Source organism: Sus scrofa, chromosome 8, assembly GCF_054392235.1.
Source record: "Sus scrofa isolate SSC_HxYL_T2T_F1_AM1 chromosome 8, Sscrofa_HxYL_maternal_Yorkshire_Landrace_v2.0, whole genome shotgun sequence".
NCBI classification, from domain to species: Eukaryota; Metazoa; Chordata; class Mammalia; order Artiodactyla; family Suidae; genus Sus; species Sus scrofa.
Window position 1 is genome coordinate 33,268,903 of NC_139390.1, and position 20,088 is coordinate 33,288,990.

General features: G+C 41.1%; 1 long non-coding RNA gene across 2 annotated transcripts in view; it reads left to right on the forward strand.

Annotated features, from left to right (window-relative positions):
- The window catches only part of LOC106504634 (uncharacterized), a 37,760-nt gene extending 17,980 nt beyond the window's left edge, over positions 1-19,780 (forward strand). For both annotated transcript variants that reach the window (XR_014812356.1, XR_014812355.1), the window contains 4 exons: positions 10,497-10,630; positions 12,136-14,246; positions 16,787-16,854; positions 17,680-19,780. This is a non-coding gene — a long non-coding RNA (uncharacterized LOC106504634). The remainder of the gene's footprint in view (positions 1-10,496; positions 10,631-12,135; positions 14,247-16,786; positions 16,855-17,679) is intronic.
- Positions 19,781-20,088: the final 308 nt, after the last annotated feature.

Genomic DNA, 20,088 nt, shown 5'->3' on the forward strand with positions numbered 1-20,088 from the left:
GAATCGGGTCCTTTCACCTCCCACAACGGCTCTGTACTTTTTCTTTTTTCATTCTTTTCCCTTTGGAAACAAGGAAAGCAGCTAGAGAGAATTCCTGCAGAGAAAACATATATTTCCCTCTTAGCCAAGCATTTGGAAAGCAGAGGACAGCTAGGCTCCACTAACAATGATTTAATTCACAACAGCAACGGGCTTCATAAATAATAACTGGATGTCAAGGGGTGCCTCTCCTGTGAACTGAGATGGCAAGTTGAGAGGGCAGTATAAAACTCGTTAGTGAAAATGCACACGGGGTTCCACTTTAAAAGGGGATTATTTGCTTGTCCGAATGTGGTAATTAACCAAGAGCAATGGTGGGGTCTACAAGATCCACTTATTTGATAGAAGATAAGCTAATTTCACTGAGCTTTGCAATAGATGCGAAAGAAGCGATAAGAATGTCCAACATTTGCAAGCAAACTGATACCAAACGGTTTTGTGAGCGGCTGACTTCAGATAGACAGCTCGGAGACTCTGAGAAAGGACTCTGTTGAAACAACAGTAAGAAATTCTACAGCCTAATAAATACCATAGGGAAAAAGGAGTTAGAAGTAGTGATCGTTTAAAGTTCAATTATAAAGAAATTATTAGTAAGTTAATAGTAATAGAGAAGGAAAGAAAACAGTAACTCCTTAAAAAGGATTGACCGAAATATCCCAGAAGAGCAATATAACATGCCCATTTGTTTTTGGGTTTCTTATCGTTATAAATGATGGACTATCAAAGCAACAGCAAACCCATTAATCAAGACTGTAAACAATTAAAATCTTTTTCCAGATCCGGGAAAGCATCAGAATGATCAAGACAGTGCCAAAAAAAAAAAAAAAAAAAAAAAGGAACATAAATTTCAGCCAGCTCTTTGGATCTGGGAAGTGTTTAGGCTACCCAGCCAAAAAGTCAGAGAGCAAAAAGTCTAAACTAAGCTGATAACAACTGATCATTAATTAGAACTGAAGCCAACTATCTCAGTCTAGAGAAATGTCTTGGCTACTCAGCTAAGAGCCAGAAAGCCAAAGGGCCAACTTGGGTTCATGACGATTAATCACAGGCAGAACCACTGCCCAGAAAAGCCCCTATTAATGAAGGGGCGCCTTTGAGAAGAAGCAGCCCCCAAAGAAGCTGGCAGAGACACCCCCACCCCACCCCCTAGCCAGAGAAAGAGAGGAAAAGATAGGGGACCTTGTTCACTTGCTTTGGGGCTCAAACTAAGGCTTGTAATTAATAGTCATGTATAATGAATTCTAGCATTAAAAGGCAAACTAAGCATCTGATAACTCATCTTTGCTGCAAGGATTTTTTTTTTTTTTTAAATGAGACTAGTCTTGAACTACCATTGAAAGAGGAGGAAGATACAGGTAGAGAGCACAGGAACAATAATGGAGCTGACTTAAATAAAAGGTGTCCGAAGGGAAATTAAATGCTGATGACACCACAAGTCAGATACCAAATGGAAAAATGGGAAAATGACAGTATGTGATGGGAAGCGACTATGAAGGGATAATTTAGAGGGGGGTTAAGCACTGGATGTCATTTATAAGCTCATGCATACTGATATTTAAACTCATTTCTGCATCGATAAAAAAGCATTTCCCTATCTAATCAGAGAAGGCACAAAGACCTTTTAATGCACACATCCATTTTCCTTATAGTAATTTCATATTTCATGGATTCCAGGCTAACATTTTTTTTACATCTAATATCTCTGAAGTCAGAATATATCTCACAATCATGACATGTTAAGAGTTAATTGGAGATGGAGTTTCTGTTGTGGCTCAATGGTTAACGGACCTGACTAGCATCCATGAGGATGCAGGTTTGATCCCTGGCCTCGCTCAGTGGGTTAAGGATCCGGTGTTGCCGTGAGCTGTGGTATAGGTCACAGACGTGGCTTGGGTCCCGTGTTGCTATGGCTGTGGCTTAGGCTGGCGGCTACAGGTCCAATTAGACCTCTAGCCTGGGAACCTCCGTATGCAGTGGGTGCAGCCCTAAAAGCACACACACACAAAAAAGTTAATTGGAGGCATTTTTACTTGCTTATTGGTACTAAACAATGCCAGTTCTTACAGTTAATGCCATTTAGATACGATGTAGGTCACATGAGTGATGTGGCTTCACTTAACACCACTTGGTGCTCCAGAGGAGGACCTGGTCCCTTGCCGGGCAAGGTCTGAAATACAGAGAGCTGGCTGGGAGCCGTGGATGCATGCAGAGCTAAGCAGTCCCTAGAAAGTTTTGTCTGTGGCTAGTACAGTGGGAACAGGGCTCTGCAGGCTGTGCCCTGAGAACTTTGCATCAATAAGATGTGTGAGCTTGCCCGATCATCCTGTGTGGAGCACAGGTTCTTCCTGGGAACACAGGGGAGGTGACAGGCTGTACCTGGATCCTTCCCACACACCATATACTGATATTGTGCTCAGAACTCATTCATGTCTCATAACAACACAGGAAAGTTGGCACTAGTGTACCCTCCCCATTTCACAGATGGGAAAACTGAGGCTCCAACATGGTGAGTAATCCTGCAAAGGTCAGACTGCTAATAAGTGTGGAGGCCAGGGAATAAGCATAGGCCCATGTGGCTTCAGAGCCCAGGCGCTTAACCATTGCATCGCCCTGACTCTACCAAGACAGTGTTTGGACAATGCATGGAATTGGTGAGTCAGAGGGATTGGGTAAGAGAGGAGGGGATGGAGGAGAATGGAAAAAACAGATTTTAAGCAGGAGGAGACAGTAAAGGTAAGAAAAACTCTCACCCTTGAGTTTTGATACCGTCTATCGCTGAAGATTTTCATTCCATGAAGGGCTCTTTGTGAAGGGTGGGACTGCTGGTCGGAACACACTGCTTCTGAGCCTTGTGGACAGGTGTCAGGCACCTGAATGAGTAAACTATTTAGTCCCTGGGATTCAGATGGTGTGTGATAAAACCTGCACTTTTCCACCATCGAAAATGCAGGTTTTATTCCTGGAAAAGCTGATTAAAATGCCTAGTGTCTTAATTGTCCAAAGAAGAAACCACAAAAACATTATCTTCAAATCTGAACTCTCAACTCCCTGTGCATGTGTATTTGTGTGTGTGTGTTGTGTGTGTATGCGTGTGTGTTCAGAGATGCATGCCATTTTAAAAAGCTATAAAACATAATGACTCGGCTAAGCTCTGAACATGTGTGATATTTCACAAATACCACTCTGAAATATCTAGGTTATGTTTACACATTTGAAGACACGTTAGGGTAATTTCCGTGGGAAAAATGTCTCTTTCCCCTAAATTCTATGTAAGTGGTAGTTTTGAATGCCTAAGTACATTGTTGGTTAAAGAGAACATCATTGTCACTTAATACATTACTGGAGATACACACAGATGTTGTTTATGTTTGCGTTTTATGTAAATTGCCTTTCAGTCGAGAAGAAATGTATACATAGGATTCCAGCTTGTTATGTTCTACATATTTAGTTTGCGTGGTTTGTTTATGTTTCACAGAAAGCAAATATAAGAAAGCAATAGAAACCAGCATATTGTCTCACACGCTCTGATAGTTTTAACATTAAGTGCCCTGCATTTGTGAACCTTTACAAATGCTGAGGAATTTTGAGACACTCCAGGCAGACTGTCTTCCCCAGGCAGCAGTTTTAGCTGATAGCTTGTCTTCCCACCATCCTTCCTTCGCTCGCTGTCTCTTCAGATCCCATTCCCATCTCACAATGTGCTTCCTGGGGTCTTGTCAAATCTCCCCCAAATTGGTGTCCTGATGCCCCTGTAACAAATGGCCATAAACTCGGTAGCCTAAAACAACAAAAATGTATTCTCTCAAAGTTCTGGAGGCCAGAAACCTGAAGCCAGTTTCCTGAGGTTGACTCAAGGTGTCAGCTCGGCCATGGCCATGCTCCCTTTGGAGATTCGAGGGGAAAATTCATTCCTTGCTTTTTCAGCTTCTGGACGCATTCTTGACTTGTGGCCACACGGGTCCACTCTCTGCCCCATGATCTTATTTCCTCTCTTCTGTGTATTTCATCTCCTTCTGCCTCTCTCTTAGAAGGATCCTCCTGAATGCATTTGGGCCCACCTGGATAATCTGGGAAAACCACTCTGAGATAAGATCTGTAATTTAATCACATTTGCAAAGACCCTTTTCTCTTATGTTGACCTTAAAGAAAAGAAAAAAAAAGCCAGTTTTATTACCAGTTATTTTTACCAACAAAATAGATTTATTTGGAAACAGCAGAGAATTGTAGTTTGGGATAAGTATGCCATAGCAAAAATTATAGGCGACTCTGGAAAAATAAAGGCGAGGAACCATTCTTTTCTAGAGGGAAAGGGGAAGCTGGGAGGGGCTGTTATAAACAGAGTCCATTGGAGGAACCTGGGCATTCAAAGTATAGTGGCTTTTCATTGGCTGAGTTGTAATACTCTCTCATTGGCTAGGCTGTGGTTGGGTTGGCCAAAAAAAAAAAAAAAAAAAAAAAAAATCTTCCTCCTGCAGGGATAGTAAAGCAGTGACCTTCCTGCTGGGAATGACAACTGCCTCCCTTGGTGTTGGGCTCTGTCATTGACACCGAGTGGTGAGAGCTCCCCATTCTGGACTCTCAGCTCCATTTTAAATGAGGTTTCCTTTATTCCATTCCACGCAACCAGGGATTAGGACCTAATATCTTCGGGTGGCCATTATCCTGCCTGCTCGGAGCTGTAGCCACTGGCCTGCGCCAGAGCCACAGCAACGTGGGATCCGAGCCGTGTCTGCAACCTACACCACAGCTCATGGCAACGCCGGATCATTAACCTACTGAGCAAGGGCAGGGACCGAACCCGCAACCTCATGGTTCCTAGTCAGATTCGTTAACCACTGCGCCATGAGCGGGAACTCCCTACTTGTTCTTCTAATCCATCTCCAGTCCCACCTTTTCCATGAAGGAGGACGATGGGAAAAGCTCTGACCTGGGACTCAGAAGAGCTAGACTCTAGTTTTGACTTAGCGTTAACTTGCTGAAGTCCCGTTTGGGAATCTGAGTTCTTTGGCAACTTATCTTTGATTTTTTTTTTTTTTCCTCTCATACTTGAGCACCCTTTACAGATTAGCACCTCAAGCTGTTGTGCAGCCAACCAGCCCTCCAGCGCTTTCCAGAATTACTCCCCTGGCATCTGTTGAGGAGTGGGCATTCCTGCTTCTCTCTCTCTCTCTCTCTCTCTCTCTCTCGCAACAGCTATTGACTGAGGTTAAGAGGAACATTCTTTAAACTAGAGAAATGGACAATTTAGGGGAGCAAAATTTGCCACCCCAATTGTGTCTCTTTAGCACGAGGGTTAACTTAGGCTCATTATTTTTAAGATGCAGAAGACTCAGAAAGAAACTTCCTCCCCATCAATGGTCAAACCAAATATTATTTAATGGCAATAAAATGCTTCAAAATAGGAATGACATGTTATTCATGTTGTTATTATTATACGTGTTGTTTAAATGTTATTCATGAATGATTATCCATTCAGCCATGGCATGGTTCTCTGTCTGGGGAAGTCACATTAAATAAACAGATGAACAAAAATCTCTAGTATCTCTTTTTGGTTCTTTCTTAGGCTTTCCAACTCTGTGCATACATTGCCCATCTGTTCTTGCATGCTGTCTATTTTATCCATAAAGCCCTTACCATAGTAATCATAGTTGTTTTAAATTCCTGGTCAGATCATTCAAACATCCCTGCCATGCCTGGTTCTGTTGCTTGTTCTGTCTCTTCATTTGGGGGGGGGCTTTTTTTTTTTTGTCTTTTCTAGGGCCACACCGATGGCATATGGAGGTTCCCAGGCTAGGGGTCTAATCGGAGATCTAATCATTGGCTTATGCATCTGCAACCTACACCACAGCTCATGGCAACCAGGGATTGAACCTGCAACCTCATGGTTCCTAGTTGGATTTGTTAACCACTGAGCCATGACGGGAACTCCTGTTCTGTCTCTTCAAATTGCATTTTTTTGCCTTTTAGCATGCCTAGTACATTTTTTTCTTGATAGCTGGATGTGATGGATTAGATAAATGGGCCTTTACTAATGCCATAGTGGGGTGCGGGGGGGAGAGGAGGTGTTCTATAGTCCTATGATTAGGTCTCGATCTTTTAGTGAGCCTTTCTCTTTCCCTGAGCTGGGAACGTCACAAGTGTTTCTCAGTTGTTCCCCCCCGCCCTTAGGTGGGACAGGATGGTTAACGTGGCTGGAGTTGGGTATTTCCAGTCCCCAGGTCAGTCAGCTAGGCTCCAATAATACCCAGCAGGTTAGCCTCTGGCTAACTGGTCTCCCTTTGAAAGCGGGCCTTGTTGAGAAGGACAGAGAGCCCTGGCCCGTGTCAAAATGGTTTTATTCCCCCCTCGCCTGCTGAACACTTGAGGGGATTTTCTCTCATGTTTACGGTGGAATCCAGTTGGACACTGGGCGGTATCGTGCCCCTCCCCCACCTCCAGTAACCCCCCACCCCCCACCCCCACCCTCACTGGAGTTTTTAAGCTTCCAGACTTGTCTGCATCTAGTCTCCAGAAATGCATCGATTTCCAGTTCTCCTCCCCCAGTCCTGCTTCCCACAGGTGTTTCTGCTCCTGAGTTTCTGCTCCAATAAGCTGGGACTCCCTCTATCCACTTGTCAGTCTTTCCAGTCTTGGGGACAGTGTTTTGCCCTGTGACCTCCCCTCTCTTATGTGTCCAAGAGGAATTGTTGACTTTTGGTCTGTTCAGCTTTATTAGTTGTTGTTATGACAGAATAGCAACTTCTAAGCTCTTTACTTGAGGAACCGAGAGTCTCCACAGGATGAAAAGAAACATTTCAAGTTCTGTCCTCAAGGAACTTACTCCCTGGATGGGAAGCCAGACAAAAGCCAAACAAACCTAGGCTAGACTCTCAGGTAGTGATGGCTGTTAGGAAGAAAAATAAAGTGGTGGGAAGAGAACCAATGGGTTGGCGGGTGGGGGATGGAGGGGGTGGCTATTAGGATAGAATGGCCAGGGGACATGTGAGCAGAGCCTGGAGAGAAGGATCAGGCCACACAAACACCAGAGGCAGAGAGTTCCAGGCTGTTGGAACCTCAGGAGCTTGATGTGATCGAGAAAGCCAGTGTGACTGGAAAGCGACAGCAGAGTGACCAGAGGCGAGACTGGAGAGGGAGACAGCAGCCAGATCACCCAGGACCTGAACATACTGTTATAAGAGGGATAAGAAGACAGTGATGGATTTTGAATCAGGAAGGGAGGTGATTTGATTTTCATTTTATACCTTTGTTACAGGGCCATGTGGAGGGTGGCTTGTAGGTGGGCAAAGGCAGAAGAAGCTGGGAAATATGAGGAACCATAGCTGGGTCTGGGAGAGAAGGGACTTGGCTCCACTAGGGCCCAATGGAAGGAGTGAAAAATGGTCAGATTCTGAATGTAATTTAGAAGTAGAGTTGGAGTTCCCATCGTGGCTCAGTGGTTAATGCACCCGACTAGTATCCAGGAGGATGCAGGTTTGATCCCTGGCTTTGCTCATAGGTTAAGGATCTGGCAGTGCCACGAGCTGTACTGTAGGTCACAGACATGGCTTGGATCTGGCGTTGCTGTGGCTGTGGTGTAGACCGGCAGCTATAGCTCCAATTTGACCCCTGGCCCGGGAACCTCCATGTGCCTTGAGTGCGGCCCTAAAAAAGACAAAAGAAAAGAAAAAAAGAAGAAGTAGAGTTGATGGACTGGCTGTGGCAGTGTGAGAGAAAAAGAGAACTTAAAGATTTCCCCCATCATGGGTAGGTGCAAATGGGAAGGGATGACAAAACAAAATCAAGCATTAAATTCGGTTTGCCTATTAGGCATCTAAGTAAGGTGCTGACTAAACTTTTGGACCTATCCATCAGGAGAGAGTTCCATGCTGGAGATCTAATTTGGGGCACACAGACATGGCTTAAATCCATAAAACAAACATTATATCTAGAGCAGCGCTTTCCAATATGGTAGGTCCTAGTACCCACATGTGGCTATTGAGCACTTAAAATGTAGCTAGAGGAACCAAGGAGCGGAATTTTATTTAAAGTTAATTAATTTCAATTTAAAGGTAAAATAAGCACTTGATTCAGTGATTGGGAAACTTTTAAGTATGTTTGGAAAAACTTAGGTGTAGTTTTTAACTGTACATGTTCCAAAATCAGGCATTTCCTCTGAAAGGGAAATCAATTTTTTATGAAAGTGTGGCATCCGAATTAAGATGTACTATAAATGTAAAATACATGCCATATTGCAAAGACTTGGTACAAAAAATGAAAAATAACTCAGTAGTTTTCATATCGATTATATGCTGAAGTGAAAATACATTGGATATACTGACATAATAAATATGTCACAAAAATGAATTTCACCTCCATCTTTTTGCTCTTTTAATAATGTGGCTATTAGAAGACTAAAGGTTACATGTGTGGCTTCCATTACCTTTCTATTGAATGGGAGAGAGTGTCCCAAAAAAGAAATATCTGGGACTAAACCCTTGGGGTACTTTGAGAACTAGAGGTTTTCAAGAGGGGGATAATCCTTTGAAAAAGCCTCAAAAAGCAGCAGCCTCAAAGGGAGACCAACCAGGAGAGTGAGGCATTCTACAAACCACGTGAAAAAATGTGTCAGGAAGGGAGAGGAAGCCACTGTGTAAGAGGCTGCTGAAAGGTCAGACACAACAGAGACTGAGAATTGGGGATTGCATTTTGCAACATGGAGACTGTTAGAGACCTTGATGCTTTCAGTGTGTGTGTGTGTCTGTGTGTGTGTGTGTGTGTGTGTGTGTGTGTGTGTGTGTGTCTGTGTGTGTGTGTGTGGTGTGTAGAGGAGCACAAAAGGCTGACTGGGGTAGATTATTAAAAAACCAACCATAACCTACTCCGTCAAGAAATTTTGCAGAGAAGCAAAATGATGGAGGTATTGGAGGATGGGGGGCTCGAGGAAGGATTATTCTACTTAGCGGGAAATATATTTTATAATAACTACTTGTTTTTTTATTCTCTGTTGAGCTTTGGACCTAAATACATCATCTCATAAATATCTATTAGCTGGCAGGATGCTTCTAATTTAATTGTTTAATCTGAGTTGAGGAATGCTAAGAATTTTAAATTGGTACCTGTGTTTTACTGGGCCCAGAGAATTATTGTGAACAAAAAAGTCTAGGATTATCAACTCTGTGTTTAATGTTATTAAAATGACTAACACAATGGACTAACACACTGTTCCCTAAAATAGAAAACGGACACCTTCTGTGTTGCAGAAGTGTGTGGAATTCTAGAACATTGGAATAGAACACAAGTACCAAATTTGCACGAAAATTTCATCATCGTGTCTTCATTTCCATAGTACTTAGTGTAGGTTCTGGCGCATAATAAGTGTTAGTATAACTGAATGCATGAGTAAAGATAATCTCAACATCCTGAAATACTAAAGGAACTAGCAATACCCAAGAATTCACCAACAGATGGCGCCATGCTGTTTCCTTTATGAGTTTACGTATGGACAATGTTAATATGACATCATTCAGTTCTTAATTTCAAGTGCTGGTTGGGGAAAAAATGGAATCCCCAGGAATATATTCTGCTCCTTTGAATTTTAAAACTGGGTTATTAAAGCATGTCCATATATATTTATTTATTACAAATGTCTATGTTCCTCCTCTCACTTAGGCCCTTGCCTTGGGTCAGACTTTGAAAGAAAAGGAAATGAGATTGACTTGTAGACAAGAGAAAGAAAATGCCCACGGGTTATCACTGTTGTGAATAAGAAGAAGTTGGGTTGCTAATTCATTCCCCCTCAGAGATGAGTAATATCCAGTGGCAGTCAAATCCAGGATGTTTTGCTGCCTGGCATGATGCTTTAGAGAGCAGATGTTGCATTTTGCAGTTTCAGAGTGTTCAGACTGAAAGTGAGAAGGACTAAACACACAGTGTGCTTTCAAAACAAAACCAAACAACTTCTAACCCCATATGGTCTGCACACCCAAAGTGTAAATATTCGTTTGAGCGCAGCATGTAAACAGCGCTCCCACCATGAATCCCGTTTACTTTGATTTTCTGTAGAATTGCTTGTAATTTTCGTAATATTCTTTTTTAATGTATCATTTCATTTTATTTTTTTCTTATCGAAGTATAGTTGATTTACAGTGTTGTGCCAATTTCTGCTGTACAGCAAAGTGACCCAGTCATATACATTCTTTTTCTCATATCGTCCACCATCATGATGTACTTTCAAGAGACTGGCTACAGTTCCCTGTGCTGTACAGTAGGAGCTCATTGCTTATCCATTTTAAATCGAATAGTTTGCATCTACTAACCCCAAACTCCTGGTCCAGTCCGTCCCACTACCCCCCCCCCCAACCACTGGCAAACCCAAGTCTGTTCTCTTTATCTGTAAGTCTGTTCCATTTTGTAGATAGGTTCATTTGTGCCATATTTTAATTTTTCATCATGTTCTATGCCCATTATTTTGCCTGCAGATCTGAGAAGTGCATAGATGCGTCCCAAGAAGAGTGTTATGAAAAGCCAAGCCTGGCAACTCCTATGAGCATGGGGTGGAATCCTAGTCGCACGCAAGACAAATGGGCCAGCAGCGACATGAACAGTCTTCACGGTAAGTCTAAAATTGTACCTAAAATTGGAGAAGAGCAGCCACTGCCACAATTGTGCTTTGGTGTCATCAAGAACTCTATCTCAGATGTGGATAAGTCCCTGCAGATAAATGCAATTGGTCATAGGTAGGGAAGCAGGTTTTTTTTTTTGGGGGGGGGGGTGTCTAAGATCTTTATTATTTAGCAACTTAGCTGGGGAAAAAAAGGCAAAAATTTGGAGTTATCCAATTATCCTCATCCTCATTCAGAAAGTGGGTACTTTCCAAGTGACAGGGTCCTGCTGCAAGTGGGGCAGGTCAGCAATGCCTACAGTGCCTGCTCCACCTGCCCCCTCCTGCTATGAGCCTGGCGGCTTAGGTTTCAGGAGGGGTCAAGCAGGGCTAGTCTGGGTCTCCCAGAAGTTCAGCAAGATCCACCCAGGTTCTGGTGTATCTGAAATGGCCAACACTTTGCCAGGAGGGTTATCCCTGAGTTTCTAGAAACTAACACCACTGTGAACTTAAAAATGTATACACACCAATGACATTTAAGTAATGCACCATTTATGCTCCCTGTGTTTCCTTCCACGTGAGCATCCTCTTCAGTTGTCCTTGTGGGTTTCTTCCATCCTTCTTTAATGGAGACTCATCCTGGAGCTCCGTAACCCACTCACTGACTCAATTACCACCCACAGGATGAAGATTCTAGGCCTCTCTTGAGTTCCTGACTCATCTCTCCACCTCCTGAACCTCTCTTCCTTGAATGTCCCATCAGAATCTCAAATGCAACATGTGGGAAAAGAAAAAAAAAATCTCATTATTCTCTTCCCCAAACTACTGCCCTTCCACATTCACCTCTGTGTGTATATGTGTGTATTTCAAAGTTTTTCAGTGTAATACTTGATACTTTCAAAAAAGAACATGAGGAGTTCCTGCTATGGCGCAACGGGACGGGCGGTGTCTCTGGAGCCCTGGGATGGAGATTCAATCCCTGGCCCGGGACAGTGGGTAAGGGATCTGAAGTTGCCGCAGCTGTGTCTCAGATCTGATCCCTGGCCTGGGAACTCCATATGCTGTGGGTGGGTGGCTGGGTGGGGCGGGGGGAGATAAAAAAATAAAAAATAGAAAAAAAAACGAGTTATATAAGTTATGAAGCATAATTATAAAATTGATATTCACAAAGGCTTGAGAAATAGCACATTAACCAGTATTGTTACATCTGCCTAGGACTTCACTGTCCCAACCTCTTGACTCCTCTTTATAGTGTATTCATTTCCTATTGCTGCTTCTGTAACAAATTACCACAAATTTAGCAGTTTGAAACAACGTTAAGACTGTTATCTCACAGTTGTGGAGATCAGAAGTGTAAAATGGGTCAGCAGGGCTGCATTTCTTCTGGGGGCTCCAGGGAGAAAGCTGTTCCCACCTTTCAGAGGCTGCCTACCTTCCTTGGCTTGTTGCCCCTTCTGGAATCTTCAGAGCGAACAGGATAACATCTTCAAATCCCTGTCTCTCTCCTTTTTTTATAGTGTCCGAGATAACACAAAGGATCAGATTCTCAAATCAGACTCACATGAATCAGAAATCTCATCCACTGTTAAGCTCTACTAATAATTTAAAGGATCCAGGTAATTTTGAGGCTTCGGTGAAGAAGCAGGAAGTCTGAGACCATTAACAACGCTCTTCAGATCCTTTCTTGCCACACTGGATGCTCTCTGGACCCAGAATAATAAAGGGAGTCTCTAAGCAAGTGTGTGAGATTCACATCACTTATTACAGAAGGAGGTCATTTGAAAATAAAATGCCTCTGTCTATATGCCATTGACTCATAGATCTCAAGTTCGTTTACCGCGACAGTTCTGGATGACCAGATACATCCTTCTAAACGCATCCCATGGATAAGGACCTTTCCATTCACAAATTCCTTTAATTCATTTGCCAATGTATCTGTTATGAGTATGTTTACAAGATTAGACCCTGTTTTTTCTTTCCTAGAGTCATTGTTCCTCATTCCCCAACTGGAGAGAATGAATTCCAGACCTGCTGCTTAACCATTTATTTCTCGGCATCTTTGATGAATATGTATGGTGTGAGGTTGTTGTATTTTTTTCTATATGGATAACTAGTTGTCCCAGTAACATTTATTTATTTATTTATTTATTTATTGTCTTTTTAGGGCCACACCCACGGCATATGGAGGTTCCCAGGCTAGGGGTCCAGTCGGAGTTGTAGCCGCCGACCTACACCACAGCTCACAGCCGGGTCCTTAACCCACTGAGCCAGGCCAGGGGTCGAACCCACGTCCTCATGGATGCTAGTTGGGTTCGTTGACCACTGAGCCACGATGGGAACTCCATCCTTTTTATTTATTTATTTATTTATTTATTTATTTTTTGCTTTTTTGTGAATTTCATGAAAAAAAATTTATAGACTGTAATCTATATAATATGGAGTGTTTGAAAAACATAATATTTGGAGATGATTTATGAATTAGTATGTGGTCAAATTTTGAAATATTCTCCATGTGTTGAGGAAGATCATGTAATTTTTGGAAGATTGTGTATCCCTTACCTGTAAAGATAGTTGTTGTTGCTAATTTTTAGGGCCACACCCAAGGCATATGGAAGTTCCCAGTTTCGGGGTTGAATCCGAGCTACAGCTGCGGGCCTACACCACAGCCACAGCAACGTGGGATTCAAGCCTTGTCTGTGACCTACACCACAGCTCACTACAAAGCCAGATCCCACTGATTGAGGGCAGGGATCAAACCTGCATCCTCGTGGATACTAGTCAGGCTCGTTTGTGCTGCGCCGTGAAAGGAATTCCTTAATGATAGGTTTTTTAACTGCCTAGTAAATTAACCTGATTGTGTATTTTTCAAGCTTTCACTTTGCAAGTTTTCCCCAAGATTTGTTATATTCTTGACTTATGAATATTTGAGATAGGTATGCTGAAATCTCCCAGTATGTTATATGTCAGTATTTTTCTGTGGTTCTATTGATTTTTTTTCTATGTCATGAAGTTTTCATTATTGAGTGCTTACAAGTTTAGAATTATCGTATCTCCATGGTGAATTTGTCATAATATAGTGACCATCCCATTGTCTAATAGTACCTTTGCTTCTAAGTTTACTTTGTCTAATGTTATTATAACGTCACCAGCTCTATATGGTTAATATTGGCTTGGCCTTTAAAAAAATCTTTGTATTTTCAACATTTCTAAGTCCTTAAGTTTTAAGTGTGTCTCTTATAAAGAGATTGTAATGAGTTTTTTTTGTCTTTTTTTTCTGGTCAAAAAAGTCTTCAGTTGTTTTAGTCAATTTATATTTATTGTGATTATGGATATATATCAACTTGTTTTTACCATTAATTTTTTCTCCTTTTCTTTTAAAAGTTGATTGCATTTGTGTTTAACATTTTTTCTTTTTTTCTTTTGCTTTTTAGGGCCATACCTTAGGCTTATGGTGGTTCCCAGTCTAGGGGCGGAATCAGAGCTGCAGCTGAGGGCCTACGCCATAGCCACAGCAACGCAGGATCCGAGCCACATCTGCAACCTACACCATAGCTCATAACAATGCTGGATCCTTAGCCCACTGAGCAAGGCCAGGGACAGAACCTCAGTCCCCTTGGATACTAGCCAGGTTCGTTACTGCTGAGCCATGATGGGAAATCCTAACATTGTTTCTTATTTCGTTTTTTTTTCCACCTACTGGATTGAAAGTATGGATGTTATTTCTATTCTTTTCATCATTACATTTGAAATATAATTATTCATATTTAACAAGTGTGAATAAGTAAGGACTCAGTTCATGTCTCAGACCCCTACCTCCTGCCTTGAACAAAAATTCACTTTAGAACATTTTAATTTGTCATCCAATTTTTCTTTTTCTGGACATGTCTTATTTTTTCCCCATTCTTGAAATATACTTTGCTGGCTATACACAACTTTAGACTGAGAGTCGTTTCTCACAGTATCTTTGGTGTTTTATTTTACTGTCTTTGGTTTCTGTTATTGCTTCTTAAGTTCTTGTTATCACTTTTAAGTTGGCTGTAAGTCTAACTGTCATTTCTTTGAAGGAAATTTGTCTTTTCTCACGCCTCCTTTTAAGCTCTTCTCTTTGCCTTTGGTGTTCTTCAGCACATTACCATGTGGGTAGATTTGAATTTCTTTTTATTTATTCTGCTTAATAAACTTTGTGCTTTCTATATATGTGGACTTGTGTCTTTCATCATCTTTCTGGAAGACTCTCATCCTTTAAACCTTTAAACCTTGCCTCTTCATTATTTCTAGTTTTTTATTCTGGAACTCAAAATAGGTGCATGCAAGACCTCTTGTTCTATTTTTAATATCCCTTAAAATATCTGTTGGTATTATTTCATGTCTCTCTTGTGATGCATTCTGGAAAACAGTTAAAAATATATCTTCCAGTATACCAGTTCTCTCTCTCTGTTTACCTATGTCTAATCTACTGTTTCACTCATCTATTGTTCTTTTATATTATAATAAATTTTACTTTAAAGAGCTATATTTGATTATATATTAAATTTACCTGGTAATTTTTAATAGGCTTGTCTCTTCTTGATTGCTTATTTTTAATTCCATCTTTCTTTTTTTTAAATCCAGTATATAAATTAAAAAAATACTCTGTGTCAGATAATTCCAAAATTTGAAGTCTTAGGGAGTCTAAATCTATATTTTGTTGTATCTGCTGACACATATTTATGGCATTTGTTTTCCTCCTAAGTGTGTCTGTTTGTCTTTATGGTGAGTTCATATTTACTTGAAGGCACTTTTTTTTTTTCTGAGAACATATGCATTTGCTCCTTCTAGGTACCAGGGTATTTAAAATACCTATGGCAACTTTAGCTTCCTTCTAATTTTTTTCCAGTCTAATGTGAGAGCTTGCAGTTTGGGTCTCTCATCTTGCAAGTAGTCCAAGACAGGACTTGATGGCAGATTTTGTATGTAGTCACTGTGAAAGTCGTCTTTCTCTTCTTTTCCTGAAAAATCTCCTTCATCTTGAGATCCCAGGAATGCGTGGAAAATAATGTTTCGTGCATGACCTATTTGTTTCAGAGTGGAGGACCTTGCAGAGCCTTTACCACACCAATTCAGACATGGATTTTATTTGCTTTTTAGTGGAAACACCACTAAACTAGACCTGGCTGTTATCCTAGATATGCTTTCAAACGTCTCTCCCTCAGCTTTTCCAGGACTGGCCTGAATAATTTCTCTTGGATTATTCAGAATCTCCACTCAGTCTCTATTTCTACAATTCTGTACCTGCTACTCTATCCCAAGTCTGTAGCACTAGACTTGGTACCTTGTCTAAAATGAAAACATTAATCTCATTGATGCCTTTTCAGTGATAAACATCATTTAATGGCTTCCCAACATGTTCTGAATAAAATTAAAATCCCTTAACCTGGGACACAGATTTCCATCTCTCTCTCTTCTCCAGCTTCTCCGGTGCTCTTTTAGCCCTTGCTCTTGCATTACCAACCTCATGAGCTTCCCACAGAGGGTTCTCTGCCCTCTTTCAGGGAAAACTAATTTCTAGGCAGATATAAGTTATCAGAGCCTTTTACTTCGAAGTCTATTTATTCTTCTTCCTACATAACAACTCTGCTCCAGAGGCCAATCATTTTTCAAGCCACATTTAGTGAGAGTTGAGTATTACACAAGTGTGAATGAAAGAAGAAATCCCCCAAAGTCAACTTTAATATACTCTATAACCAATCTATTACTGAAAAAAATTGTTTTTAATTGCAGAAAGAAATATCCAAGGATGAAAGCTTAATTCAGTTGTGATCCTTGAAATCTGAGCTTTTTAATTAAAAAAATGAAACTTTGCAACGACACTTCCTCCAACACCAACACATTTAGACTGTCAGCTGGGCTAAGGTGTGCATAATGTGCAGAGTGAAGGAGCTGTTTGAGGAGTCTAATTTTTTAACTTTCTGCAAATGTGCCAAGTGACTTAAGAACGGTGTGAGGGCCTAGGCTCCCCAAGTAGAAGCTAATCAATATATTAAATCTCAAACTATATCGAGTGAATTGAGTAAAAAGAAGAAAGATTATCTATTTACTGAAAAAAAGGAATCAGCCTGAATTTTTGTATCACATAAATAAACAGCCAATTGATTAATTAAATATTTCCTTATTCTCACTGTGCAGCAGACTCATAATGAGTAGATCGCCTGGAATATGAATTTAGACTCTGAAGTCATGAGAATTTGGCTCATTGGGTAAGTTACTTAAATCTCCTGTCTCCTCACAGGGTCGACGTAGCCATTAAACGGGGTAACACATGGCAAACAAGTACCATATTACCTAACACAAAGTAGAAACTTAAGCATCATTTAGAAGGACACTTCAGATCAGAGAAAGCGTTATAACATCAGCTGTCATTTTGTGACCTTTCTATTCAGGGGAATTTTTTTTTTTTTTAAGCTATAGCAACAACTTAATTCAATGCAAATAGGCTAATGTTTCATTTACGAAAAAGTGATTACAAAGTTATCCTTAATGAATCACCCTCCCACTATTCACTGATTATCATCAATTTTACATCAAGTTCTCCTCAACAGAGTGTTTCTTGTGTGAATAACTTACTTTTCCATCTTATAATGAAAGGTCTAGCTATGCCATCAAGATGTTCGAATATTTTCATTCAATTAACTTAAAATTATGTAATGTGAAAATAAATGATGGCCAAGAGGCTGATGGGCAGTGTAATTCTGGTGAGAACTTATATTTCACACTTTGGCTTATTTAGTTAGAATTTTCTTTGGGTAATAAAAATAGTGTTATATAAAAATCAGTTGTATCTAACCTCACACATACTGCCATAAATGACTCTGGCAAATCCTACACTCCAAGTGACAGTGATGAATCTCCCAGAAGGCAGTTTTACAGTAAAACAGGGCTATCCCAGACTGCTCAAGATGAGTTATTTTGGATAGCTGAATGTTCCAGGTAGCTAATTTAAAATAACAAAACAGTGAACATTGCAACTATTTGGATTGGAACGTTTTCTAATTGGGTCATATACTTATTTTTTTCTATAACAGATGACATAAGGATTATGATGCTGACTTTTCTCAGTGACTCATTGTGACCTGAATGTTAAAGAATCAAACCCAGATCTTGGTATTTGAATGATCCCCTCCATGTTACTTTCGGATTCACTCTTCTTCTTCTGAATTGGCCAAAAGCACAAGACATAAGAATGCCAGTGACCTGCCACAGGACACTGTTTTGGCAGAGGTACCCTCCAGATCAGCAAAGATGAAGGTCTCAGCACACTAATCTTTTTGTTTGTTTGTTTGTTTGTTTTTTTGTTTTGGTCTTTTTGCCATGTCTTGGGCTGCTCCTGCGGCATATGGAGGTTCCCAGGCTAGGGGTCCAATCAGAGCTGTAGCCACCAGCCTACGCCACAGCCACAGCAACGTGGGATCGGAGCTGCATCTGCAACCTACACCACGGCTCACAGCAACGCTGGATCCCTAACCCGCTGAGCAAGGCCAGGGATCGAACCCGCAACCTCATGGTTCCTAGTTGGATTCGTTAACCAATGAGCCACAACGGAAACTCCCTCAGCACACTAATCTTGCACCACCTTCTCCTCTCGCTGTTTATGCAGAGTCCTCCACGCTGGCCTCTGTTACTCAGTGTGCACCCAGGAAAGGATCTCTGGGGACTAGTGAGGACTGGCCCTCATTTTCAGCAGTTTCTGTGGGTCATTTGACCGTATTTTGCAAATCCAGCAGGATGTCACTCAAAATGTCTAGGTCACAAATTTCACTTTTTTTTTTTTCTTTCTTTCTTTTTAGGGCCGCATCTGCAGCACATAGATGTTCCCAGGCTAGGGATCAAATCAGAGCTGCAGCTGCAGGCTTATGTCACAGCCACAGTAACTTCAGATTCAAGCTGCTTCTGCAACCTACGCCAAAGCTTGTGGCAATGCTGGACCCTTGACCCACTGAACGAGGCCAGGGATTGAACCTGCATCCTCATGGGTACGAGTGGAGTACTTAACCCACTGAGCCACAGTGGGAACTCCCATAAATTCATTGTTGGTGCAGTGGTGTAGCCGTGTTTCTCTGCTACCTGCTGACAAGGAGGGAGGGGATGGTCAAGTCAATAAGTTAAAACTGGCCTTGGTTGCTGCCATGGCTACGTTAACTTGCATCATAAATGGGAGGAGAGATGAAATTAAAATATCTAAATTTTCTTTTTTTTTTTTTTTTTTTTGTCTTTTGTCTTTTTGTTGTTGTTGTTGTTGTTGTTGCTATTTCTTGGGCCGCTCCCGTGGCATATGGAGGTTCCCAGGCTAGGGGTTGAATCGGAGCTGTAGCCTCCGGCCTACGCCAGAGCCACAGCAACGCGGGATCCGAGCCGCGTCTGCAACCTACACCACAGCTCACAGCAATGCCGGATCCTTAACCCACTGAGCAAGGGCAGGGACTGAACCCACAACCTCATGGTTCCTAGTCGGATTCGTTAACCACTGCGCCACGACGGGAACTCCAATATCTAAATTTTCAAAGGGGATCTAGGGCAGGGTTTGGCAACTAAGACTTAGAGACCAAATTCAGTGCATTGCTTGTTTCATATAGCCCACGATTAAGAATGATTTTCATGTTTTTAATGGCTGAAAAAAAATCAAAAGGATATTTCATAACAATGGAAAATCGCATGAAATTCTAATTCCAGTGCCCATAAATAAAGTTTTATTGGAACACAGCCATGTTCATTCATTTATGTTCATCTATGGCTGTTTTTGTGCTACAGTATCAGAGTTGAGTAGTTATGACAGAGACCATATGGCCCCCAAAATCTAAAATATTTACTATCTGGCATTTTTTACAGAAAAAGTTTGATGACCACTGGTATAGAAGAATAAATTTTCTTTGTCTTCTGCCTAGAAATTTCTTTTTTTGGACAGAGAAGTAGAGCTCCTTCCAAATTTATAAAAGCCTACCCACTCTTGTAAATAATAGAGAAGAATGATCCCAAATTCTCATGGTGGAAATTCCAAGAACGTATGTGTATGTTTCTGTGTACAGAAACGAAGTATCTAAAATACCTAAGTGTATTTCAAGCTGACCACCACATGTGATGATCATTATGAACATAAATTGTTCTCATAAAAGGATAACATTTATTAAATTATGTCAGTAATTTAAACAACATATACAATTTTGGTAACCTTTCCCCTAGCCAACCAAGGGCTGCCATTTACCTCAGGGTGTTCAGAATTTCTCAAAACAGGAAAAAAAGAGAGAGAGAAGGTCAATGGCCAGGTTTAGACTACCAGTAATCTAGAATCTTAGAAAAGATTTTTCTTTTTTAAGCCCATAGAGAGACAATGGTCTGGAAATTCTTGAGGATTTTCTAAATTCCTTAAACTCTCCTTTACTTACTAAGAGCTATGCCTGTGTGACTTCAGGCTTATGGTAAGTCACTGGTAGAAATAA